Here is a 19,677-nt window from a genome sequence, read left to right as displayed (position 1 = left end):
GAAATGGACTCCTCTCTCAGTTCTCTGGGAAGAGACTGTACCATCTACTAGATCAGAGCCTCCAGGTTCTGCTGGAAAATTGGAATGCTGTCCTCTCCTTCTCCAGCACATTCAGAATCTGTCCACAAACGAGTAGGGCAGCCTTGGAATGCTGGTGCCCGTTCAAGAGTGCAGTAACCTTTCAAAGTTGTTGCAGCTGCAAGAGATACCAGCATTTTGGTAGATATCTACTGAGTGGCAAGCTGTTCTGGCAATGATAAATGTTATGGGAGGGCTGGAATCAAACATGTTGAATCCTGTAGGGGCTGGTTAGGTAGTTAATAAGATGCATTTGATAAGAAATGCTTGGAAATCTCATTGGGCCTCACAATAGAAATCTCGATAAAAAAACATGATGCAACTTCTACTTAGCCAAAAAAAATGAACAGTATTCCGGATCCTGATAAGCAAATATTCCACTGACTTTAGAGGCTCAATTTTATATCGAGAAAAAAATTTGCCAATAGATAATGTGTAATTTCGCGACATAAGACTGTTGAGATTTGTGAAATTAGCCCTTAATTTCCTTGGCAATTTTATGAAGTTGCTGAAAAACTGAAAAAAAAGCTTAAAAGTTCATAAAAAGCTATGTCTCAGGGAAAGTATATTAATATTGTAGAAAATGTAAGAAAATTCTACTTGTCATCATTGACCAATATAAATTCAGCTGGCAATGGGACACTACTGACTCCTTACCAATGTTCCAGAAAATAAGTAATGTTTCTGGACATCTGTTTTCACTGATGGCTTGGTTGTACCAATTTATTTTAGTGAATCTAAAGAGATTAGTGACTTTGTTTCTAATCATTCTACGCTTCGTGCAATTTGAGACCTTGTTTGTTTTCTTTTGCTTTTTGAAAGAAGCATTTTTCAGCCTAATAAGATACAGCAGTTGAGCTGTAATCCAGAGTTTATGTTTAGAGCCACATCTAAAAGTCAGGAATGAAATAAAGTTCCTAATTACTGATACAAAATAGCTCAAAATTGACTACAGGCAGTAACAACTGAAATGTTGACCTGGAAATTGATGAAAACGTAAGGTACGTTACAAAGGTCTTATCCAAATTGTTTAGTTTGATGTCTAAACTACCTTCGAAACAAGGTGTTATAATGGAAAGACTAACATCAAGGAAATTGTAAAATGTTCTTATTTTGAAAAGATGACTTCTCAAATGAAATTCCAGCAGTGTGAAAAATAATCTATGAATATTTACCAACAGGTTAATTTAGAGGTGTTTTTACATCAATGCTGCAATCATTGTACACAGTTCATCAACATGGAGACAAAGGTTATAATAAGTCCATATCAAAATATAGAATTTGCATTTTAGAGTTTTTTTTACGGTTTTGCTCACTGCGCACAACCTTACTAATCATTAGTCTGTGTCTCAGGGTAGATGCTATCATGGTGCATCTACATCACAGGACATTGCATTGTGTGTGATTCAAAAATGTTTGCTGTTCCTGAGATGGCGATGAATGCCTAGTTGCTTGTAGCTTGTACATACAAAATGTCTGCAATATTGTCGAGTTGTCTTGTGTAGCATTGTTCAACATTTTTTGCTGAACATTTTGTTTCAGCAGCATTAATTATGACTTGATTTTTTTAACTACATAAGATTTTGTAATTTGGCAAAAAACATCTTATTCTCAACTCCTAATTCATTTGCAGCCACCTATGTGGTTAGGATGCCAAGTGCTTTTGATGATGCAATGTTTTAAATTTGGAGAAGCCAGAACAGCCCATGAAGGGAGGAGAGGACTAAAGAACTACACTTGAACCAATGTGTAGATGAACATCATTATCCCAGAACTGGTGTTCCCTCAGTATTACAAAATGGACTTCTTTAAAGTTTTTTTAATGATTTGGAGCTCGGGTTGTGGATGAGGTTGTAGACGTGCGCACCGAGCCAGTGGGTTTGGTTGCAAACATTTCGTCACTCTGCTAGGTAACATGGTCAGTGCGCCTCCAGTGAAGCATTGGTATTTTGTCCCACTTGTATTGTCCGCTGGGGTGGTTGGCATTGCTTCCAGCTGTGTTTCTCAGTGGTTTGTACGCAGGGTCAAATTCAATGTGTTTGTTGATGGAGTTCCGGTTGGAAATCTTCTCGAAAACTTTAAACACCTACAGGGGCACAACATCCTCAAACTGACCCACAGCTGGGAAACAAATGCCATCGACTGAGCATGATCCACAGAGAACTATACTACCTGCACGAATGCCTCAGAAAGCAAGTACTGCCACAAAGCTTAAGATATAAACCATCTGTCAACAATCCACAGGCACGGAGGACAGCTGGACAGAATGGTAAGGGTTATGATCAACAATGCCCTCAACTACCTCCATAAATACGAGTGGGAAACTGTGCGTCAAAAAGCGCTGTGCTCCAAAGCAACCGACCAGAAATGGCCATCCACACTGGAACAAGCCACCAGCATGCAACAGCAAAATACCAGAACAAAGTAAAGAATAGGCCTTCAAGAAAAATTTTCCAAAATCATCCACGTTAACAAAGCTAACAACACAGGTGTATGGATGAGAACCATCTCGGACCGACCGCTTACAGACACTGAGAAGACTGTCTGAGTAGGTGGACTGAATTATACCTACCGAGACGCCAAAAAGACTGACTTCCTGGCTGCTCTGGAGTCGACACTAAAGAGCAACAGACTCACAGAAGAATTACAGCAGACCATCAAAGAGACAGTAGTCCCAACACTGAGCAAAAAAGGAATGTGGAACACATTCAACATAGAGGAGAAAAAAGCCTTGGAAAGGATCAGAAAAGACAAGAACATTGCAGTCTTACCAGCGGACAAAAGACCCATGACAGTCATCCTCAATAGAACTCAAAGCATCGAGAAAGCTAACTGACTACCAGCAGGTACTGACACCCACCAACAGATGGAGATAGACCCAACGCCTTAGTTAGAGAACTGGATTACAACGACCCTGAAGAAATTACACAACTCAGGAGACATCAGCAAGACAGATTACAAAAAATGAAGCCAGCAGGATCCAACACACCCCAATTCTATAGACACCCCAGTGTACACAAACCAACGGACCCCTCTGACCCACTGTCTCACTACCAAGCACACCGACATCGAGACCTGCCAAAGAACTACAACTGATATTGAAACATTAAGTGGACAACATTAAACACACCATCCACTCATTCCAAGAATTCATCATCATCAAGGACACCAGGATAGAAGAGGACGAGATGATGATATCCTTCAAAGTAACAGCACCATTTACATCCATAAACATCAACCGAGCCAAAGATTTAATTGCCACACTGCCAGAAGAGCCACGTAGGCTCCTACTGGACAGCAACAACATCAGTAAGGACATCACCATGAAACTACTAGATCTGTACCTCACAACCCTCTTCACCTTCAATGGCAGCATATAGAAACAAATCAATGGAACATCAACGGGATCTTCAATATCAGGACTGATTGCAGAAGCATTATTTATAAGGTGGGGCAAAAATCCCCTTCAGTTTGTGGACATATCCTAGACTCAAACCCCTCCCAAGGCAGAAGTTGTGGGATTATGCTATACTGAAAGTCCAGAAACCATGGGCTGCGACCGAGCGAGGAAGAGGTTGGCTGGGACAGATTGGGATATATACATGCCCACAGGTAGATGTCTGGGACAGAGGTGAGCGAACTGAAACCAAAGGAAAACCCCCCATTGATGCCTCAGCTAAAACAATGCAAGCCAGTCCACAGGAAACAGACAACTTTGACAACTTCAGATCCTTTGGAGCCTAAACAAAAACAGAAGTTGCTGGAAAAGCTCAGCATCTATGAAGAAAAAAATCAGAGTTAATGTTTTGGGCCCAGTGACCCTTCCTCAGAACCTTGGAGCCTACACAGGTATAAACCCATTCAATTCCAAATCAGTGCTTAGGCACAAAGTTACTGAGCATTCCACACCATTGTGCTAAATGCAAACCTGTTTCACCTTGGATGTTAAAAAAGACTTCACACCACTAGGTGAACTGAACAGATACCCATCCAAGGGAAATGCTGGTCATTACAAACCCATTGATCCCTTCTACCTCAATCAAAAAACCATTCACACCTTCTACATTACTCAGGGAGCCCATTCAGCCCTGAGAGGAAGAACAATGGCTCAACAGAATTGGCAGGATATAAGGGGCGGCCTGCAGTTAGGTATCAGAGATAATGGGAACTGCAGATGCTTGTGAATCCAAAATAACAAAGTGTGGAGCTGGATGAACACAGCAGGCCAAGCAGCATCTCAGGAGCACAAAAGCTGACGTTTCGGGCCTGGGCCCTTAGGCCCGAAACGTCAGCTTTTGTGCTCCTAAGATGCTGCTTGGCCTCCTGTGCTCATCCAGCCCCACACTTTGTTATCTTGCAGCGAGGTATAACTGGAACCCTGAGCCCAGCACAGCGATGAAGGGGAGAGAAGTGAGCAAAGGAAAGAGAAGCAAGTGAAGGCAAGAGGAGTGAAGCAGGAAGAGAAGGAAGAGAAGGGGGGAGAGAGAGAGACTGAGAGAGCCATCCCTGCAGCTACCAACAAAAGAGGAATCTCAGACGGCTACTCTGCCTGAGTGCTATCTGCACAACTTTCTCCCCAAAACCTCCCAACAACAGGTCTGTTCCGTGCTAGGGGAACCAACGGCAACTGACTACGACCAGAAAACCTGGCGACCCAGGACCTCCGAAAACCACGTCAAGGCATCAGACACTTTCTGGGATGATAACTGACTCGCAAAAACCATTGCGAAGTAAAGAAACCCAAGTTCTCAAACCAGACTGAACGCAGCCCGAAGTCTTCAGTGAAGCACAGGCGACAGCAAGTGGAAATAGCCAGCTGTATTTCAAAATTGTGTTTATACCCAGTGGTGAGCCTATTTCTTCGAGAGCCAAACCTAGCCAGCAGGGTGGGGAAGGCGGGCTGGTGACAGTGCATGGAGCCCCAATGTCAAGAAGTCAGATTAAAATGTCTGTGTTTGAAACTACAGTTTAGTTTCTAATAACACGGTGTGGAGCTGGATGAACACAGCAGGCCAAGCAGCATCAAAGGAGGAGGAAAGCTGACGTTTCGGCCGAGACCCTTCTTCAGAAATTGGAGAGGGGAAGAAGATTCTGAAATAAATAGGGAGAGAGGGGGAGGCAGATAGAAGATGGCTAGAGGAGAAGATAGGTGGAGAGGAGACACACAGGTCAAAGAGGCGGGGATGGGGCCAGTAAAGGTGACTGTAGGTGAGGAGATAGGATGGAAATATCTCAGTCCAGGGAGGACAGGCAGGTCAAGGGGGCGGGATGAGGTTAGTAGGTAGGAGATGGGAGTGGGGCTTGAGGTAGGAGGAGTGGTGAGGGAGGCGGTGACAAGCTGGGATGGTTTTGGGATGCAGTGGAGGGAGGGGAGTTTTTGAAGCTTGTGAAGTCCACATTGATACCATTGGGCTGCAGGGTTTCCATGCAAAATATGGGATGCTATTCCTGCATCTTTCGGTTACGTCATCGTGGCAATGCAGGAGGCCCTGGATGGACATGTCGTCCGAGGAGTAGTGGGGGGGATGTTGAAATGGTTTGCATCTGGGAGGTGCAGTTGTTTGTTGCAAACAGCATGCAGGTGTTCCGCAAAGCGGTCCCCGAGCTTCTGCTTGGTTTCCCTAATGTAGAGGAGGCCACAACAGGAACAGTGGATACAGTATATTGCATTAACAGATGTGCAGGTGAACATCTAAGATAACAAAGTGTGGAGCTGGATGAACACAGCAGGCCAAGCAGCATCTCAGGAGAACAAAAGCTGACGTTTCGGGCCTAGACCCTTCATCAGAGGGGGATGGGGAGAGGGAACTGGAATAAATAGGGAGAGAGGGGAGGCGGACCGAAGATGGAGAGAAAACAAGATAGGGAGAGAGGAGAGTACAGGTGAGGAGGTAGGGAGGGGATAGGTCAGTCCAGAGAAGATGGAAAGGTCAAGGAGGCAGGACAAGGTGGTAGGTAGGAAATGGAGGTGAGGCTTGGGGTGGGAGGAAGGGATGGGTGAGAGGAAGAACAGGTTAGGGAAGCAGAGACAGGCTGGGCTGGTTTTGGGATGCAGTGGGGAGAGGGGAAGAACTGGGCTGGTTTTGGGATGCAGTGGGGGGAGGGGAGATTTTGAAGCTTGTGAAGTCCACGTTGATACCATTGGGCTGCAGGGTTCCCAAGCGGAATATGAGTTACTGTTCCTGCAACCTTCAGGTGGCATCATTGTGGCACTGCAGGAGGCCCATGATGGACATGTCATCTGAGGAATGGTAGGGGGAGTTGAAATGGTTCGCGACTGGGAGGTGCAGTTGTTTGTTGCGAACCGAGCGGAGGTGTTCTGCAAAGCGGTCCCCAAGCCTCCGCTTGGTTTCCCCAATGTAGAGGAAGCCACACTGGGTGCAATGGATACAATATACCACATTGGCAGATGTGCAGGTGAACATCTGCTTGAAATGGAAGGTCATCTTGGGGCCTGGGATAGGGGTGAGGGAGGAGGTGTGGGGGCAAGTGTAGCACTTCCTGTGGTTGCAGGGGAAGGTGCCAGGTGTGGTGGGGCTGGAGGGGAGTGAGGAGCGGACAAGGGAGTCGCGGAGAGAGTGGTCTCTCCGGAAAGCAGACAAGGGTGGGGATGGAAAAATGTCTTGGGTGGTGGGGTCGGATTGTAGATGGTGGAAGTGCCGGAGGATGATACGTTGTATCCGGAGGTTGGTGGGGTGGTATGTGAAAACAAGGAGGATCCTCTGGAGGCGGTTGTGTCAGGGGCTTGGGATGGGGGTGAGGGAGGAGGTTTAGGGGCAAGTGTAGCACTTCCTGCGGTTGCAGGGGAGGGTGCTGGGTGTGGTGGGGGTGGAGGGGGGCAAGTGTAGCACTTCCCGCGGTTGCAGAGGAAGGTGCTGGGTGTGGTGGGGATGGAGGGGGGCAAGTGTATCACTTCCTGTGGTTGCAGGGGAAGGTGCCAGGTGTGGTGGGGTTGGAGGAGTGGCAAGTGTAGCACTTCCATTGCACCCGGTGTGGCTTCCTCTACATTGGGGAAACCAAGCGGAGGCTTGGGGACCGCTTTGCAGAACACATCCGCTCGGTTCGCAACAAACAACTGCACCTCCCAGCCGCGAACCATTTCAACTCCCCCTCCCATTCTTCAGATGACATGTCCATCATGGGCCTCCTGCAGTGCCACAATGATGCCACCCGAAGGTTGCAGGAACAGCAACTCATATTCCGCTTGGGTACCCTGCAGCCCAATGGTATCAATGTGGACTTCACAAGCTTCAAAATCTCCCCTTCCCCCACCGCATCCCAAAACCAGCCCAGTTCCTCCCCTCCCCCCACTGCATCCCAAAACCAGCCCAGCCTGTCTCTGCTTCCATAACCTGTTCTTCCTCTCACCCATCCCTCCCTCCCACGTCAAGCCGCACCTCCATTTCCTACGTACCACCTTGTCCCGCCTCCTTGACCTGTCCATCTTCCCTGGACTGACCTATCTCCTCCCTACCTCCTCACCAATACTCCTCTCTCTACCTATCTTGTTTTCTCTCCATCTTCGGTCCGCCTCCCCCTCTCTCCCTATTTATTCCAGTTCCCTCTCCCCATCCCCCTCTCTGATGAAGGGTCTAGGCCCGAAACGTCAGCTTTTGTGCTCCTGAGATGCTGCTTGGCCTGCTGTGTTCATCCAGCTTCACACTTTGTTATCTTGGATTCTCCAGCATCTGCAGTTCCCATTATCACTGCAGGTGAACATCTGTTTGATGTGGAAAGTCTTCTTAGGGCCTGGGATGGGGGTGAGGGGGCAGGTATAGGGGCAGGTGTAGCACTTGCTTCGATTGCAGGGAAATATGCCGGGGCTGGAGGGAAGTGTGGAGCGGATGACGGAGTCACAGAGAGAGTGGTCCCTCTGGAAAGCAGATAAGGGTGGGGAGGGATAAATGCCTTTGGTAGTGGGGTCAGATTGCAGATTGTGGAAATGTCGGAGAAAGATGTGTTGGATTTGGAGGTTGGTGGGGTAGTATGTGAGGACAAGGGGTGTTCTGTTTTGGTTATTATTGCAGATAGGGAGTGTGAGGGATGATTGTGGGAAATGCGGGAGAGGACTTCTGGAATGTTCGGGAGTGGAATTCCTCATCTCTGGAGCAGATGCAGTGGACGCGAAGGAATTGGGAATAGGGGATGGCCTTTTTACAGGAAGGTAGGTGAGAAGAAGAGTTTTCTAGGTAGTTGTGGGAGTCGGTAGGCTTAAAATGGATATCGGTTTCCAGGTGGATGTCAGAGATGGAGTCAGAGAGGTCCAGGAAGGAGAGAGAGGTACCAGAGATGGTCCACGTAAACTTAAGGTTGGGGTGGAAGGTGTTAGTGAAGTGGATGAACTGTTCAAGCTGCTCGTGGGAACACGAAGCGGTGCCGAAACCGTCATCAATGTAATAGAGGAAGGAGGATAGGGCCAGTGTAGCTTTGGAAGAGGGATTGTTCCACGTACCCCACAAAGAGGCAGGCATAGCTTGGGCCCATGCGGGTACCCATGGCCACCCCCTTTGTCTGTAGGAAGTGCAAGGAATTAAAGGAGAACTTGTTGAGGGTGAGGACGAGTTTGGATAAGCGGATGAGGGTGTTAGTGGACAGGGACTGGTCGGGCCTGCAGGACAGGAAGAAGCGGAGGGCCTTTAGGCCATCTGTATGAGGAATGCAAGTGTATAGGGACAGGACATCCGTAGTAAAAATTAGGTGTTGGGGACCAGGGAATTGGAAGTTCTGGAGGAGGTGGAGAGAGTGGGTGGTGTCATGGATGTAGGTAGGGAGTTCCTGGACCAAGGGGGAGAAAATGGAGTTGAGATAGGTGGAGCTGGATGAACACAGCAGGCCATGCAGCTAGATAGTTGGAGATAAGTTCAGCGGGGCAGGAGCAGGCGGAGACAATGGGTCGACCAGGGCAGTCAGGTTTGTGGATTTTAGGAAGGAGATAGAAGCAGGTGGTGTGGGGTTGGGGATGAGGTTAGAGACTGTGGGTGGGAGATCACCTAAGGTGATGAGGTTGTGGATGGTTTGGGAGATGATGGTTTGGTGCTCGGGGGTGGGGTCATGATCAATGGGGCGATAGGAGGAGGGGTCAGAGAGATGGCGTCTGGCCTCAGCCATTAGTTTCTAATAGTCATTTGCCTTGTTAATAACTGATATTGTCAGTTCCACTGTTTTGAATTTGCCTTTTTAACTCGTGTTTTTATTCATCTTTGTTTTATTTCTCTTTGTTTTATTACTTCTACATTTTAATTTCTTGTGATTTCTTGTGACTCACCTTTGTATTTAATAAATGCAGAGAATCTTTGCCCTGAAACACCTGTCTGCTGCCTTCTTCACTTAACATTCCTAAATTAAGTCTAGTGTCAGAACCAGGGATCTGAGGGTGATTGCAAACCAGAATCCCTATAGAATGCAAATATTAGTTTGGACAGCACTCCCCAGTGTACAACGCAAACTTTGTGTCTGATCAATAGATGACACCTTTGTGATTATTAAATGTGCAAAACTAGAAGAAACCCATCAACACATAAACAACATCCTCACCAGGATAAAATTCATGAAAGAAGAAGAGAACCACAACCGACCACTCTTCCTGGATGTAATGCTAGAATGTAGCACATTCACACATATGGACCAAATACTCAATTACTACAGCAACCACCACAATGCCCACAAACGGACCTGCACCAGGACACTATTTAAATGAGCCACAACACAATACAGCAACCTGGAGCTATGCAAAGCAGAACAGAAGCACCTACAGTGGAGTCTTGAAAAGGAATGGATACCCAAAGAGCACAAACTGCTGTTATCTCCGAGACAGACAACAACAAGAAGACTCAACACGACCAGACTCACTAATCACTCTACCGTACATCAAGGACATTCCAGAGATGACCACAAGACTATTCAGATCCCTAGGTATTAGAGTAGCCCACAAACTGACTACCACCCTACGACAACTACTGACAAACATAAAGAATCCCTTACCCAAAATCAGCAAAACAGGTGTAATGTGCAAAATACCATGCAAGGACTGTGAGAAACACTACATAGTCTGAGCCAGAAGAAAACTGACAATACAGATACATGAACACCAACTAGCCACCAAGAGACATGACCAATTCTCACTTGTCTCACTACACATGGTCAATGAGACACAAATTTGACTGGGACAACGCATCCATAATCACACAAGCCAGACAAAGACATGCCAGGGAATTCCTGGAAGCCTGGTATTCCAACCAAAACTCCGTCAACAAACACATTGAATTAGACACTATGTACAAACCACTGAGAAACAAAACCGGAAGTAATACCAACCACCTCAGCAAACTAAAGCATAGAAATAACAAGTGGGACAGAACACCAACACTTCACTGGAGGAGCACGGAAATGTTACTTGGCAGGGTGATGAAACATTTCCAACCAAACCCATTGGCTCGCTGAGCATTTCTACAACCTCTTAAAATAGACTTCTGCCATTTAGAATAAATTTGCTTTGCAGCAGGCTATGTCAACTCCTGCAGACAATTTCTACCTTAGACAGCTCCTGCTATTTCAACAATTGTCATTAAATGTTTATGTCATAATCATTGAGCTCACTATTAATATCCTGTGCCATAGCAATCAGGTTATATGCAGTACTGTCAAGCAACTGATGGAAACATTGGGGATGACAACTTTTAAATTTTCATTTTGCAACGTCTACCTTACCTCAGGATCCAGTCAATGTACAAAAGAGTCATTACTTGACAGCAATGGCCACACATGATAAGGTTTAACATGTTCTGGAGATGTGAATTAGCTCTGTCCAGCTATATATATTTAAAATAAAGTTAAACTCCATGAAAAAAAGAATCAAATCAATCAAAAAAATGTACAAAAGCAGATTACTGTGAATGCTAGAAATCTAAAATAAAGACAGAAAATGCTTGAAATACTCATGCTGTACTTACCTTCCATGGAAACTTTGTTCCTAGATCATTAACGCTGAACGTTTGTGCTCCTCGGATGATTCAGGTCCATCAGCATCAGATTGCCACCTCACCCTTACATATTTATGCACTGATTGGAGCTCTATATTTCTCACTAGGTCTTCCAATCTTCTTCAGAAATTTGAATAGTCTTCCAGTGCTGGAGAAATACTTGCCTCATACCCTTTATATGGTTGATTAACTTTACTAACACCTTTCACCCCAACCTCAAGTCCACCTGGACCATCTCTGATACCTCTCTCTCCTTCCTGGGCCTCTCTGTGTTCACCTATGGTGGCCACCGCAAAACTGATATCTATTTCAAACCCACCAACTCCCACAGCCAGCTAGACTACACCTCCTCTCACCTACCTTCCTGCAAGAATGCGATCGCCTACTCCCAATTCCTCTGCCTCTGCTGCATCTGCTCCCAAGATGAGGCGTTCCACTCCCAAGCATCCCAGATGTCCTCATTTTTCAAGGACTGCAACTTCGCCCCTTCAGTGGTCGAAAACACCCTCAACCGCTTCGCTTGTGTTTCCTGCACCTCAGCACTCAGAACCCTTCTCACAATAAAAACAAAGGCAGAATTCCCTTTGTCCTCATGTATCACAGCATTAATCTCCAGATTCAACGCATCATTTTTCACCACTTCCGCCACCTGCAATCTGACCCCACTACAAAGGATGTATTTCCCTCCCCACCCCTATCTGCCTTCTGGAGTGACCGCTCTCTCCCTGACTCTCTCGTCCGCTCCACGCTCCCCGGTAGACCCACCACCCACAGCACTTTTCCCTGCAACCGCAGGAAGTGCTACACTTCCCCTACACCTCCCCACTCACCTCCATTCCAGGACCCAAAAAAACCTTGCACATCAAACAGATGTTCACCCGAACATCCGCTAATGTTGTCTACTGCATCCGCAGTTCCCAATGTGGCCTCCTCTACATTGGTGAGACCAAGTGGAGGCTTGGAGACCACTTTGTACAGCACCTATGCTTGGTTCGCAACAAATGACAACACCTCTCAGTCGCGAACCACTTCAACTTTCCCTCCCACTCCCTGGATTATATGTCCATCCTGGGCTTCCTCCAGTGCCACAATAATGCCACTTGGAAACTTGAGGAGTAGCACCTCATATTCTGCCTTGGAAGCCTCCAACCCAATGGCCTCAATGTAGACTTCACTAATTTCAAAATGTCCCCACCTCCCCAGCCTCATCCCATGACCAACTCTCCCTCTCATCTCCACCTCCTTGACCTGTCCATCTTCTCTCCTACCTATCTGCTTCTCCCAACTCACTGACCAATTCCCACCACTACCTACCTGCTATTACCATCCCACCTACCTTTCCCAGCCCAACCACCCCCCCCCCATTCTCTGTTTATTTCAGAGTCCTCTTCCCCTCCTCCATTTCTGAAGGAGGATCCCGACACGAAACGTCAGCCTTCTTGCTCCCTTGAAGCCTCCTGGCCTGCTGTTTTCTTCAGTTCCACACTGTGTTACAAAGGAAGTAGATTGTTGGAGTTCAGAAAATGATGTTTTAGTGCAAGGCAAGGAGAACATCTTAAAATAATTTCAAGAAACATGCAGAATTTTTACATAATAGAAATTAATAACAATAGATTGAATAAATATAGTCCAATGTAGATCATTAAAAAAGTTAAAACTAATTAAAGAAATCAAGTTGTCTGAGTAGACCCTGAATAGACCATAAACATTGACCTTTCCAACCACTGGAGAGCATTTTACTTATAACTTGTGGGATCTCAACATTGTTAACCAGTATTTACTTCCCAACAGAAGATTTCTTGCTCATGTTTGACCTGATGCCACGAAACTTCATGGGACTGGAGTTAATTCTGTTTAACTGTTTCTGGAAGGATGGTGTTGGAGGAGTGTGGGACATTTGCTGCAATATAGATAGAGTGAGTATGTCTGTGTCAGGCTGTTCTATGATTAGACTATGGGACAGCTCTTACAATTTTGGCTCAGCTCCCCAGCCGTTTGTAAGGTGGGCTTTGCAGTGTGTAGTCAGCCAGGCTGAGTGTGTCTTTGTCATTTCTGGTGCCGAGCTTAATGTCCATCCTTTGTTATTCTTAGACCAGCTTTCTAACATGAGGGAAGATGTTGCATTCACTCTCCCCTCACCTCTGCAATTCAGGTCTGTCGACTATGTTTTGAGCAGGGAGTAATCAAGTCAGGAGCTCAGTGTCCATAATGGATCCCAAACTGAGTATCATTGAACAGATTATTTATTTGGAATTGCTGCTTGATAGCACGGTTGACAATCGTTTTCATCACTTTATTGATGATGGAGCGTAGGTGGAGGGATATAATTGGTTGGTTGGATTTGTCCTGCTTTTGATGCATAGGACATAGCTGGGCAAATTTCTAAATTGTCGAGTAGATGCAGGTATTGTCAGAGAAAACAGAAATACAACCTTTTCAGGTAAAGAACCACAGTCATTCACAATTTGAAATATTGTGTGACATTCTGAAATTCCTCATTTTGAAACAGTTAAATATAGAGTTTATTATTAGCAATTTTTGTGGTATACTAACTTAAAAATACCACTGTAACAGATATATTTTTCAGTGTTACAGGAAGTATCACTGCTGCTGACAAAGTTGAACATTGTTTAAACTGATAAAAGGAATTTAATAAAGTTTGAAATCCATGAAACATTGTAATAATATGCAGGGCTGAGAAAAGATTTATTATGTAATATAATGTATTTGAGATCACTGTGTGTCATTGAAACAATTGATCAAATGACATCTATGCACTGAAGTTATTTTTTTCCCTAGTAAACATTTTTTAAATGTACTGTTATTTTAATGAAGACCACACAGACTATCAAACAGTGCTTAGCCAGATGATTCTGCATTTTGCATCAAAATACTGTTGAGAACTTCATTATTTTATTTTATCTTTTCTTATTTTTGATTTGGAAGTGTGAGCTGAAGCTGAGAATCAAACTTTGAACTTTGAGCAGCAGCTTATTATGGAAAGGAAGAGAGACCAAACAACTTAGGTTTCATTCATGGAACTGGACTGAAAAGATAGTTTCAGGTTGATTATAGTCCTCAGAATGCTCTAGATGTTTTAGCACCAAGGTGTTCTAGGCTTAAGACAGGCAACTGTTTGGATGTTGAATTGATCGATCAAGGGCTATTTGGTGCTAACCAGCTAATCACAGAGAATGTTGGTAAAAGAGAGGAAAAAGTAGTGAACTAGTTCTGACAGGGGTTTAGAAACTGTGAGTGTGTTATGAAAGAGGCTCCCGGGCAGCCTGCTGTGTTTTGCCCTCTGTCGTTGGTTTTCTGTTGTTGATTTGTTAGTTGCTCTAATAAGAAAATATCCCTCTGAAAGAAATGAGTGAATAATCCCGGAAAGCTAATAGACTAGTTTGCATGAATTGGTGATTTCGAATTCAAAGAAGAGCTACAGTTTACTTAGCATGAATGAAATAGTTCTATAGAGGCTGGTATCTCATCACCAAGTCACACTTTATTCACACATGAACAGCCCTTAACAAAAATCCTGCCTCATACTTACAGTCAGGCAACAGAGTGTCAGTATCCGTGTTCTGAGGAAGGGTCACTGAACCCAAAACATTTACTCTGATTTCTCTGCATAGATGTTGCCAGGCCTGCTGAGCTTTTCCAGCAACTTGTGTTTTTGTCCCTCGTACTTAACTTTTTTATGTCAGTCAAGTCTTCCTGATTGGGCCAGATTAATAGCCCCAATCAGGGAACTCATTTTCTATGAGGCCCAAATTGCTTGATTGATTGATTGGTTTGTTGTCACATATACTGAAATACAGTGAAAAACTTTAAGAGTGGCACAGGCAAATCATCGCAAACAAAAGATACGCAGACCAAAAACGATGTGGATGCATACAGGTTACGTTATTTGAGGCCCAGGACCATAAAGAATGACAGGAGGGGGTACGCACAGCCCAGACAATCATGGAAGCCAACCTTCCACTCATTGGACTATATTTTCACGGCTCTTTGCCATGGGAAGGTGATCAACATCATCAAAGATCCATTGTACCCTGATAATGACCTCCTATGTCCTCTTCTATCAGGTAAAAGATACAGGAGCTGGCTACAATGAACAACTCCGTTAACCAAGGATTTATGACAGCCTGGTACTCATTTTGAAACTGTTGAACATTATGTTTTTTTTCCTTTTAATCTGTCCCTTAAATGTGTCTGCCTGTCTATTGGTGTGTGAGCGAGGGCTCTGGCTAAAGAGGTTTAGACTTAGATAATCGTCATTAAGTATATTGCCTTGTTGCTTATCAATGTTACACTCATAATAATAAATTGTTAACTTTGGTGTCTGATACCTGTTATTCTTAAAGTTTGGTTTGGAATAGTTGAGCAATTCTGAGGGTCATTGAATGTTTTAATTTAACTGTGTTGTGATCCAGAAAGAGAGAGGCTAATTTGGTCTGCTTTGCTGTCTCAATGTCATAACAATAATAAACTAACCAGAAACTGATTTTCATGAGAAACTATTTGACACATAAAAGTTGATCATCTACAAGAATGCTTAAAGTAACTTATCTTGTTTTCTTTCTTTCACAAAATATGGGCATCATTGGCACGGCCAGTCATTAGTACCATCCCAAATTCCCTTTGAACTGAGCAGCTTGTTACACTAAATTTTTATTCACTTATTGAGTGTGGGCAACACTGACTGCACCAGCATTTATTATCCCTCCGTAGTTACCTTTGAGATAGCAATGGTGAGCTGTCTATTTCAGATAGCAGGTAAGCCTTAATCACATTCTTGTAGGTCTCCAGTCATATGTTGGCTAGACAGTGAAGATATTTCCTTCCCTAAAGGACCTTGATGAACCAGAAGGGCATTTAAAATAGCCAATATTGTTTCACAGTCATCATTACAGAGACTAGCTTTCAATTCCAGATTTAGTAAATTGAATTTAAATTCATGCCCATAGATCATTAGCCCAGAACTATGGGTTACTAGTTCAGTGGCAAAACCATTACATCACTATCTCCCCAGCCAAGTTTAATCTATGTTCGTTCTCAAAGTATTATAATGCTTTCACATTTAGCAACTTTTCCTTCTTCTATAAATGACATACATGACTTATTTTTCAAACCCTGGCACAGAGATGCACTACCGGAAAAAGGCAGCAAAGGTCTGTAATTGCATAAAATAATAAAAACTCCCATAATATGAAATAACCTGTGAACAGATGGAAGCAAAGTGCTACTTGGCAGCTTATGTCCTGAAAGACTCTGTGAGGAGAAGATGTAGTCCTTATCTGCCCTGCTGCCATAAGGGAAAGAAGCTTCTAGATCATGAGTATGTTTGCATTGTATGGGTTAACATAGAACATAGAACATAGAAAAGTACAGCACAGTCCAGGCCCTTCAGTCCACGATGTTGTGCCGTGGAATAATCCTAATCCAAAAATAAAATAACCTAACCTACATTCCCCTCAATTCACTGCTGCCCATGTGCATGTCCAGCAGTCACTTAAATGTCACTAATGACTCTGCTTCCACGACTAACACTGGCAAACTATTCCATGCGCTCACGACTCTCTGGGTGAAGAGCCTCCCTCTGACGTCTCTTCTATATCTTCCTCCTAACACCTTAAAACTATGACCCCCTATGGCAGTCAATCCTGCCCTGGGGAAAAGCCTGGTACTGTATGCATAACATTTCTCATAACAATGATGTAAGAGAACACACAACTGAGAGACTTTAGGGAAAATGATCATGGATTTGGCAAGGTAAGACATAAATATGCAAAGATACATATAGTTCTATTATAACAGTACCGCACAGCAACATGCCCTATGGTCCATTATGTCTGCACCACCTGTGATGCCATTCTAAACCAATCCTATTGCCTGCACATGGTTCAAATCCTTCTTTTCCCTGTACATTCATTTGCCTGTTTAAATGCCTCTTAGATGTTGCTGTTATATCAGTTTCTACCACCTCTCTAGCCAGTGTGTTGCAGGCACCTACCACCACAGGAAGCCCAATATTGAAAGAGCCAAGGACCATGTCTCACAGTGGAGCTGTGGGTTAAGCGACAGCCACCACAGAATGTCTGCGATGACCGGTCTGACCTTAAAGCCATCGTAAATAGTACTTGCAAGGAGACTCCAATTTTTTTTTCTCCCAGGAAATGTTGAGACAGGTTTGATGAGGATGTCCAGATGATCCAGGAAGTACTGAATCAAGCTCAAACCTGACTGAACTGGAAGGACTCTTAACTCAGCTGTGGAAGGAAGGCATCCTCGGTCATGCTACTGCTTGAAAGAAGTCTGCAGAACTTCATAAGGACAGACACAAGTTGATGGAATGGGAAGACTAGTAACAAATATAATTTAACCCAGAGACATGGGAAGTGATTCCTTTTGGCAGGATGAATACAGAAAAATATGAGACTACGGTTGTGAAAGGGGTACAGGAGCACAGGGATTCGTGTGCATTTGTGAACAGATTGTTGAAGGTATTAGGATATGTTCAGTGAGTCATTAATAAATCAGGCAAAATAATAGGTTTTAATCAATAGTGGCATAGAATGCAAATGCAGGGAGCCACATTAAACATGTGTAAATGCACAGACATCAAGTCTATATTCAACAGAGTGAGATATTGAGGATCACTGCGAAACTGCATAATGGGAATCAAAGGGATACTAGTTGGAGTCATATCTGGCACAAATAATGGTAGTTTTAGCTGTTGGAGAAGTGATGCATCTGTTCCAAGCCATCACTGAGAGTTCTTCAAGGTTGTATCATTGGCCAAACCATCTTCAGATCGTTCAATAATGATATTTCCACCACTATAAGGTCAAAAGGACGTTCACTGATGACTGCTCATGCTCAGCGCCATTCATGACTCCTCAGGTACCAAAAGCAGTCTATTCATTAGCTATTCAACTGACAATGCAAATAGGACACAGGGTAATGATGACTACTAGGAGAATCTAAGCAATATCAAGCATGTAAATAACAACTTTAATGCAGTAAAACATATCAAACCAGCTCACATAGCTGCTCAAATGGACACCAAACCCAAAACAGAGTTTACGAAAGGTAGCCAAACAAATGGGTTTCGTCAGAGAAATGAAAAGTGGAGAGGCAGATTTTTAAGATTAGATTCCCTACAGTGTGGAAACAGGCCCTTCGGCCCGACAAGTCCACACCGCCCCTTGAAGCATCCCACCCTGACCCATCCCCCTATAACCCACACACCCCTGAACACTACGGGCAATTTAGCATGGCCAATCCACCTAACCTGCACATCTTTGGACAGTGGAAGGAAACCGGAGCACCCAGAGAAAACCCACGCAGACACAGGGAGAATGTGCAAACTCTGCACAGATAGTCGCCTGAGGCTGGAATCGAACCCAGGTCCCTGGTGCTGTGAGGCTGCAGTGCTAACCACTGAGCCACCATGCCGCCCCCATAAGCATATGGGAAAGCCTGTAAGGGAGATAAATCACTATTTAGTCTGTGTGAAGGGACTTGTGAGGAAAGGACGTTGAAAATTAAAGTGATCAATAGAATGCTTGAAGATCATGACAATGGAGAGAGGTGAGATATCTTCAACAGTTCGCCAGCCTAGATTAAGTAAAGTGATGCCAAGTCTGACTGTTTTGCCAGTGAATAGTCATTGTATCACTATCATTCAATTAGTCACCTTATTATTTATATGGCAAAGCGTTTATCTTTGCTGGCATTTAAGTACGTTAACTTTTTTCCTGACACTAAAAGCAGGTTCATGGGTTGTATTGATTCCACTCTCAACTACAGTTACAATCTTCTATGCATGCTTATGCTGCTATTTGCACTGGCTTTTTAATGTGGTCATCATTAGCAGCATTAGCAGCAGCTGTCTTTTATTCAAGGATAAGCTGTACTCAGGGTCATGAATTTCTGCCATTGATCTTCACAAACAGATTGATTCTCAACTCACCAGTGGATCAGAATGGTCCTAAGGTGGTGAGATCTGGAGTGCAGGATTTGATATCTTTTTTTTCTTTAACTACTGCTGCTTCACCTCATTATTAAGCCATCGTGACTAAAAGTGTAATACAACAGGATGGAAAGCTTGTCATCATTTTCAATAATTGGTAACAAACTCATTGCAGTTATTAATGTCAATTATATCCCACATCAAGGAGAGATCGAGAGAGTCTTTGAAGAGCTTTCTTTGTCATCCCCTGGAGCATTGTCCATTCAAGAGTTCAGAAAACAAAATCCGGTGGGAAAATGCCTTTCAGTCATCCAGACATAGTGTTCAGTCCATTATAAAAACCAAAAGAACTGCAGATGTTATAAATCAGAAACAAAAATAGAGATTTCTGGAAAAGCTTGGCAGGTCTGGCAGCATCTATGAAGAGAAATCAGGATTAATGTTTCAGGGCTAATGACGCTTTCTCAGAACTCCAATTTCTCTTCACAGATGGTCCAGACCTGCTGAGCTTTTCCAACAATCTCTATTTTTGTTTCACTCCATTAACGTTGATTTTGTGGGGGTTTTGCCTCAATACCGGTGCATTAGGCTTCCAGAGGATACTAGCATTTCTTCTTTGCTCCTCCCATTGAGCCCAGAGGATGG

At 44.2% G+C, this 19,677-nt stretch overlaps 1 long non-coding RNA gene across 2 annotated transcripts in view; it reads left to right on the top strand.

The window, feature by feature from the left end:
* LOC125457408 (uncharacterized) overlaps positions 1 to 19,677 on the top strand; it is a 107,547-nt gene that overhangs the window by 28,355 nt on the left and 59,515 nt on the right. The window lies entirely within an intron of this gene.

The sequence above is a fragment of the Stegostoma tigrinum genome, chromosome 14 (genome assembly GCF_030684315.1).
Source record: "Stegostoma tigrinum isolate sSteTig4 chromosome 14, sSteTig4.hap1, whole genome shotgun sequence".
Taxonomy (NCBI): Eukaryota; Metazoa; Chordata; class Chondrichthyes; order Orectolobiformes; family Stegostomatidae; genus Stegostoma; species Stegostoma tigrinum.
The sequence above is the reverse complement of the archived record's forward strand: the minus strand, read 5'-3'. Positions and strand labels throughout refer to the sequence as shown.